This window comes from Pongo pygmaeus, chromosome 1 (genome assembly GCF_028885625.2).
Source record: "Pongo pygmaeus isolate AG05252 chromosome 1, NHGRI_mPonPyg2-v2.0_pri, whole genome shotgun sequence".
NCBI classification, from domain to species: Eukaryota; Metazoa; Chordata; class Mammalia; order Primates; family Hominidae; genus Pongo; species Pongo pygmaeus.
This window is the reverse complement of record NC_072373.2, coordinates 171,589,863-171,597,162: the sequence shown is the minus strand read 5'-3', so window position 1 is coordinate 171,597,162 and position 7,300 is coordinate 171,589,863.

The following is a 7,300-nucleotide window of genomic DNA, read 5'->3' as shown; positions in this document are numbered from 1 at the left end:
GGCTTCTCTGCTTCTTCTCTTGCCCTCCACTGAAATCTTTGCTCAGCGCAGCTTGAATAATGACTCTTTTAGGATGTAAGCCAGATTTTTCAACTCCTCTGCTCAAACCACTGCAATGGCTTGCTAGGCCCTGTGGGATTGGGCATTTGCTACCTGTCCCTTCCTTCCATCCTCCCTCCTCCTTTGCTCACTCCACTCCAGCCACACCTGCTCCCCTCCTGGCCTCAGGAAGGCAGACATGCTCTTGGGTAGGGCTTTTCACTGGTTGTTCCTTCAGCCTAAAGATTGTCCATTTCAGATATTCACTGGGCTCATTCCCTTGCCTCCTTCAAATCTTTCCTCAAATGTCACCGTCTCATAGAGGTCTATCATGACTTCTCTGCTTAAAATGGCAAGACCTGCTTCTCAACTTTTGGCACTCCCAATCTGCCTTATCTTGTTCTTTTTTTTTTTTTTTTTTTTTCACAGCAGGGACATTTTCTAATATAGGTTTATACTTTACTTATTTACTATCTTTAGTGTGTGTGTGTGTGTGTGTGTGTGTGTGTGTGTGTGTGTGTGTGCCTCTTCCCTTGCTAGAATGACAGCTCCCTGAAGGCAAGGATTTTTTTTTTCTTCCCTGATGTATCCCCAGTACCTAAAAGAGTGCCTGGTATATAATAGATAATAAATATTTCTTGAATATAAGCTTGCATGAAGAGATGGAGCCAAATCCAGTTCTGATGACATCATTTGAGCTCTGGGTCCATGTGTCTAAAGCAAGAATTCTACACTTTTCAGTTCCATGGGTCAATAAATTTCCTTTTGTTTATTTATTTAATTAGAAGACTATTATTTAACTAAATCAATTAGAGTTGGGTTTCTGATATCTGCAAGAGAAGAGCCCTGGCCTTCACAGGGAGCTAATATAAAGTCATAGAAGACCTCTCTGAGGAAGAAACATTTAAGCTGATGCCTGGAGGAGGAATGGGAACTAGTCATAGCAGGATTGTGGGGGTGGGTGGCAAGATAGGACAGTGCAGGGAGAATATTCCAGGATAGTATCGTGGGAGCCCCAAGGCAGGCAGACATTGAAAGCTGGCCACCAAGGCTAAAATACAATGAATGAGCTGGAGAGTGGTGTGAGATGAAGCCAGGAGGTAGGCTGAGGCCAGATCACAGGGGCCCTAGGAATCACCAGGGAGGATTTTTAATGATATTCTTGGTGCAATGGAAAGCTATTTATGGGGCTTTAAGCAGAAAAGTGGCATGTCTAGTGTACTTTTCTCAGAGATCACTTTGGGTATTGGATGGCGAATAGACTTTGGTGTGTGTGTGTGTGTGTGTGTGTGTTTTGGGGAGACTATTGTGAAAGTGGGGAGAGCAAGGGTCCAGATGGGAAACAACAGTGTTTGGACATGGGTAGTGGCAATGGAGAGAACTAGATGAAATTGAGATATATTTTGGAGGTATAATCAACAGGCTTTGGTGGCAGATTGGCTGTGGGGGTGAGGAAGAGGGAGGCAACAGGAATAACTCCTAGGTTTTCAGCTTGAGCAGTGCGAGGGATGCAGGTGCCGTCTGCTGAGATAAGGAAGATTGGAGCAGGAGGAATGTGGGGAAGAAGCCCCTGGTCAGAGGCAGCCTGGCCTGGCACAAGGTGCTTCTTGGCAGAGCATCGGTGACACTTCCTGCCATAGTTAGACACTGACTTATCTTGAATGTGTTGGACAAGCAACTTGTTGCAGCACATTAAAATTCCTTTTCCATGAGGGAAAAGTAAGGACAACACTCTATTTGCTCTATTTTTCTCTGCAGATAATTTGATGGTAGTAAATTCTCTCAAAGTGAGAACACAGATGCAGCCAAGAGCTGGGCCATGCTGGGATCATGGTGTTGAGGGCAGCTTTTGCTCATGAAGCTGTATTTGAGTAATCGTTAGGGTGTTCCTTGATGAGGGGGGTGGGGTTTCAGGATGCACCATCACATTGGGAACTGGGCTTGATGGCTTTTGAGTTCTTACCAGCCTTGGGGTTCTGTGATTCCACAGTTCAACCATGGAGAAGGTTTCCTTTTTTTTTTTGAGGCCAAGTCTTGCTCTGTCGGTCAGGCTGGAGAGCAATGGTGGGATCTAGGCTCACTGCAACCTCTGCCTCCCGGGTTCAAGCAGTTCTCCTGCCTCAGTCTCCTGAGTAGCTGGGATTACAGGCACCAGCCACCATGCCCAGCTAATTTTTGTATTTTTAGTAGAGACGGGGTTTCACCAGGTTGGCCAGGCTGATCTTGAACTCCTGACCTCTGGTGATCCACCCGCCTCAGCCTCCCAAAGTGCTGGGATTACAGGCATGAGCCACTGCACCCGGCCGAGAAGGTGTTTTTAAAATAAACAAAAGGTTGATGATTGTGGGTTAGCAGAACTTACTAACATTAATATCACTAAAGTTGGTATACAGCCCCCATCCACTGCTAAATTTGGCTGGCTTTTAAAAGAAAAATAAAATAAAATAAACAAAAGCTGGAAAGGATGAAGGAGACCCTTGGATGAAACAAGTTACTAAGTGGGCTTTAATAATTCACTCATGTTCTCAAAGTGGCAATTTACTCTTTCAGGCCAGCCTAAGCTTTTGAGCCACCCCAGTAGGCTTATTCTCCTCCCTTCAGTATCAAAATGTGAATACACAAATAACGGTTAAGATTTTACAGTAGCATAACATGTTTGGAGTGTAAATTTGGGGTGAGGGAAAGGAAGAATATAAAGTTTGTTGCTGTTGGCACTTAAAAAAAGTGCAAGTTGTAGAGTCAGACAGACTGAAGTCTGAATATATACTCTGTCATGTGTAGCTGCGCGATCTTTAACAAATTACCTAGCCTCTCAGGGTCTCACTTTTCCCTTATGTAAAATACAGGCATGTAGAGTTCCTGCCTCATAGGATAGTTGTGAGGACCAACTGAGATCCTGGTGTGGAGGAAGAGGCCAGTCAACGTGAGCTACTATTCGGTGTTTTACAGGCACTTTAAAAACAGAAGTTGAAAAAAAAGTATTTTGATCACTTAGAGAGAACAGTGTTAACACTTTGAGCCTTTTTTAGATGTATTTTTCGTCCTGTACATTTGTATTACATAGTTATGGTTACACTGAATTTTGTATCCTGCTGTTAGAGTCAGCTCAGGCTGCTATGACAAGATACCACAGACTGGGTGGCTTAAACAACAGACTTACTTCTCACAGTTCTGAAGGCTGGAATGTCCGAGATCAAGGTGCTGGCAGATTCACTGTCTGGTGAGAGCCTGCTTCCTGGCTCATAGATGGTGCCTGCTTGTGGTGTCCTCACATGGCCTTTCCTCGGTGTGTGCTTGTGCAGAGAGAGGTGTCACTTTCTTGCTCTTCTTATAAGGGCACTAATCCCATCATGAGGGGCCCAGTCTCATGACTTAATTTAAACTCAATCACCTTCCAAAGGCCCCATCTCCTAATACTATCACACTGGGGGACTTCAACATAGGAATGTTGGGAGGATGCAAACATTCAGTTCACAACACCTATTTTTTGTATTTTAATATTATTAGGCCATCAACATTCTTCCTATTTTTTCAGTTATGTCCCAAATAAAGGTCTTATTTTTTCATCACAACTTTATTAATATATAATTCATATACCATAACTTTCACCCTTTAAGGCATACAAATCAACTTAAAAAAAATCATATTCACAGAGTTGTGTAACCATCACCATCATCTAATTTTAGAACATCAGTTTCACCCCAAAAAGAAACCTCATCAGCTGTCACTCCTTTCCTTCTTCTCAACCTCTGGCAACCACTAGTCAACTTTCTGTCTTCCCAGATTTTCCTATTCTAGATAGTTCATGTAAATGGAATCATATAATATGTAGTGCTTTGTAACTTCTTTCACTTAGCATCATGTTTTCGAGGTTCATCCATGTTGAGTACTTCATTCCTTTTTGTTGCCAAATAATACTCAATTGTATTACATTTTGTTTACCCATTCTTCAGTTGATGGACATTTGGGTTGTTTTCATTTTTTGGCTAGTAAGAATAATGCTGCTATTATTTTAAATTCTGCATTCAAAATTTACTGAGTGGATGAATAAATTAAGGAAACACAATTATTATACAAAATAGGCAGAAAATGCCATATCTGTAACCTTAACAGAATTTTCATTCTTTTTTTATTCCTGAACAGCAAGAATAATTGGAAGCAGCACAGCGGTAACTGAAAGAAATAATAAAGGCCCAACAGAATTCAATAAAGCAGATGCACATTGTCGGCTTCAGGCTGACCAAGGAAATCAGAAGTTGTGTTTGAGTTTTGTACAGGATATGATGGTGGTCTCTGGGGCTTTGTTTACCAACTTGGCTTTGGCGGAAAGTTTTTGTCTTACTCTTTGTAATGTACGTAATATAAACCATTCATCAAAAGTGTCAAGAGAAACCAGCAAACTTACTAACCATGACTCTAATTCTTTTAGGTCATTTGTAAATTTGAGGAAATTAAACACATTATTAGCAATATGGGCAAGGATTGCATATAAGCAAGGGCATAAGGCAAGTTAGGAATTGGCCTAACACTTGACCATTTACTTTGCTGTATGTCAGAGCTGGAAGCTTGGGGGTCTCCCTGAGGTGCCAGTCTCAATACTCCCCACTGGTTCTGAACCAGTTGAGTCAAAGAGAAGATAAACATACCAGATTTAGACTGACGAAAGTAGCCTCACCCTGAAGCAAAATTGGCTTCTTCATACTTAGCCACCTAGACACAGGTAGGATCAGCTGGGCAAGCAGCCCTCCCCCAAGAAACAACCAACTGCTTCACAGAGCAGAAGGAAGAGAAAGCTCACAGGTTACAAAATGGGAAGGAAGGGTGGGCCATGTGGGAGCACCAGTCTGAATACCTTAACCCTAGCCGATATGGGATTGTAGACTAATGGAGGCTAAACTATCGCCAAACCATCCATCACTAATTAGTTAGCAAGAGGCAGGAGGACCAAAAATTTTACTCTAGCAGAATGCCCTGGCTTTCTACTGCTGCTTTACAAACCATTCCTAAACCAGTGGTTACCTAGACAGAGTACAATTTTCTCTCACAGTTCTGTTTAGCTGGGTGGTTCTCACTCAGGGTCTTTCATACAATTATAGTCAGAGATGGTGGCTGGCTCTGGAGTCTTCTGAATACTTCTTCACTTGTGCCTGGCATGTGGGCTGGGATGGCTGGTGTGCCTCGGCGTCTCTTCTCCCATTGGTCTCCCTACTTTTCTAGCTTGGGCTTCTTCACAGCATGAAAGACTTAGACTAATTAGATTTTTTTTTTAATGTGGCAGCTGACTTCCCCCATAGCTAATTTTTCTAGAGGCCCAGATGAAAGCTACAAGGTTTCTTATAAGCTGGCTTTGTAAGTCCCAGAACATGATTTCTACTACATTCTGTTGGTCAAGCAAGTCACTAACATTAGCTCAGACTCAAGGGGTGGAGAATTAGACTCCACTAGTCAGTGACAGGAATAGCAAAAAAATTACAGCCGTCTTTACTTTACAGAAATGCCTTCATGAAAACATAAGGACAGGGGATAGCAGCTAACAGTGATTGAAATACTATATGTCAGCGACACATTGCATTATCATGTTCATTCTCACAAAAGCCCACAAGGTGAAGTGTCATTTTCCACATTTTACAGGTGAGGAATCTGAATTATGTCTGATTCCAAAGCCTTTGGTATTTCTGCTATACCACACTATTATTCATCTATTATAAATCTCTCATTATACAGAAGAGACAATTGCACCCCCTTAAATGCTTTTGAACTACCAGACTTGGAAAACAGTAACTTTTATGACAGTTTCACTGGTTAAATATTTGCTCTGGTCCAATATTTCATAAGTTAATTTTGAGCAAAATCCATACTCTACGATATGGAGTTCTCTATTAGGTAGGAAAGGATGCTTTCATCCAGGATCTCATCAAGGGAGCTTTCCCGGAACCCAGAAGGAGATCCTATCACCTATCAGATTGCTGGAGGATGAAATTTCTTAGAAGCCCCTCTCACATCATGCTCCCAGGTTTTCCACTTAGAACACTATAGAACTCTTGCTGCATCCTAGAATCAAATCCAAGCCCTTACATTAAATAAAACTCTTCATTAGGGCTTGTCAACTCTATAACACCCACTTGTAGTAATACACATTATATGTATCTCCTTTAAAAATCCTGAAATAGGCCAGGCGTGGTGGCTTATCCCTGTAATCCCAGCACTTTGGGAGGCTGAGGTGGGTGGATCACAAAGTCAGGAGATCGAGACCATCCTGGCCAACATGATCAAACCCGATCTCTCCTAAAAATTCAAAAATTAGCTGGATGTGGTGGTGCTTGCCTGTAATCCCAGCTGCTCAGGAGGCTGAGGCACGAGAATTGCTCAAACCCAGGAGGCAGAGGTTGCAGTGAGCCGAGATCGTGCCACTGCACTCCAGCCTGGCGACAGAGCAAGACTCCATCTCAAAAAAGAAAAGAAAAAAAAATCCAGAAATAGAAATCATACTACTGACGCACCAAGCTCAAAGACAACCATGAAGGAGAAATCATGAAGAAGAAGCAAGAGGAGGGTATTTATAATAAAACAATATACATTTTAATAAGCAGATGCTGGAACACATCTATATTAGAAGAGATACATTACTAGTGGGTTTCAAATCATGATGAAGAACTAGTTAAAAAATTGTTTTATGATCTATACTGTCCAATATATTTGTAAAATATAATGAAACTACTGTGGTAAAATGCAATGGCTACAAAGGTTACTCTTACTTCCTGTAAGAGTACTTGTCATCAAGTAAAAATTCAGGAGCAAGGCCATCAACCCACTGAAATCCCCCCAAGATTCCAAAATCCCCCTCCAGGCAGCTTTTCAAGAATTCTCTCATTTTACCTCAGTATGAATGCACAAATCTTTGAAACATCCAAATCTCCAGCTCTTCCTCTGACTCTCGGTGAGCCCAAGTTTGAAAAGGCCTGGGGTTTGGGAGAAATGATGCTAGTCATTCTCAAGTTTAGCATCTTTTTGAGAAAGAGTTGTGCCCTTTGTGAAGGAGTGTGGAGGGGATATGAGAAATTAATTGGCACATCTGTTCTCATGTCTGTTCATGAGCAGCCTGTGATCATAAACAACTCATTTAAGGGCATCGTCAGTCTCTCCCCAAGAGGTACCACCCCCACAACATTTGTGGACTGCACACTCTGGCATGTGAATCACCTTTTAGAATGAGTGACTGTTGACTCACCCTTCGGAGAGCTTCCTATTGAGCCAGTATTTG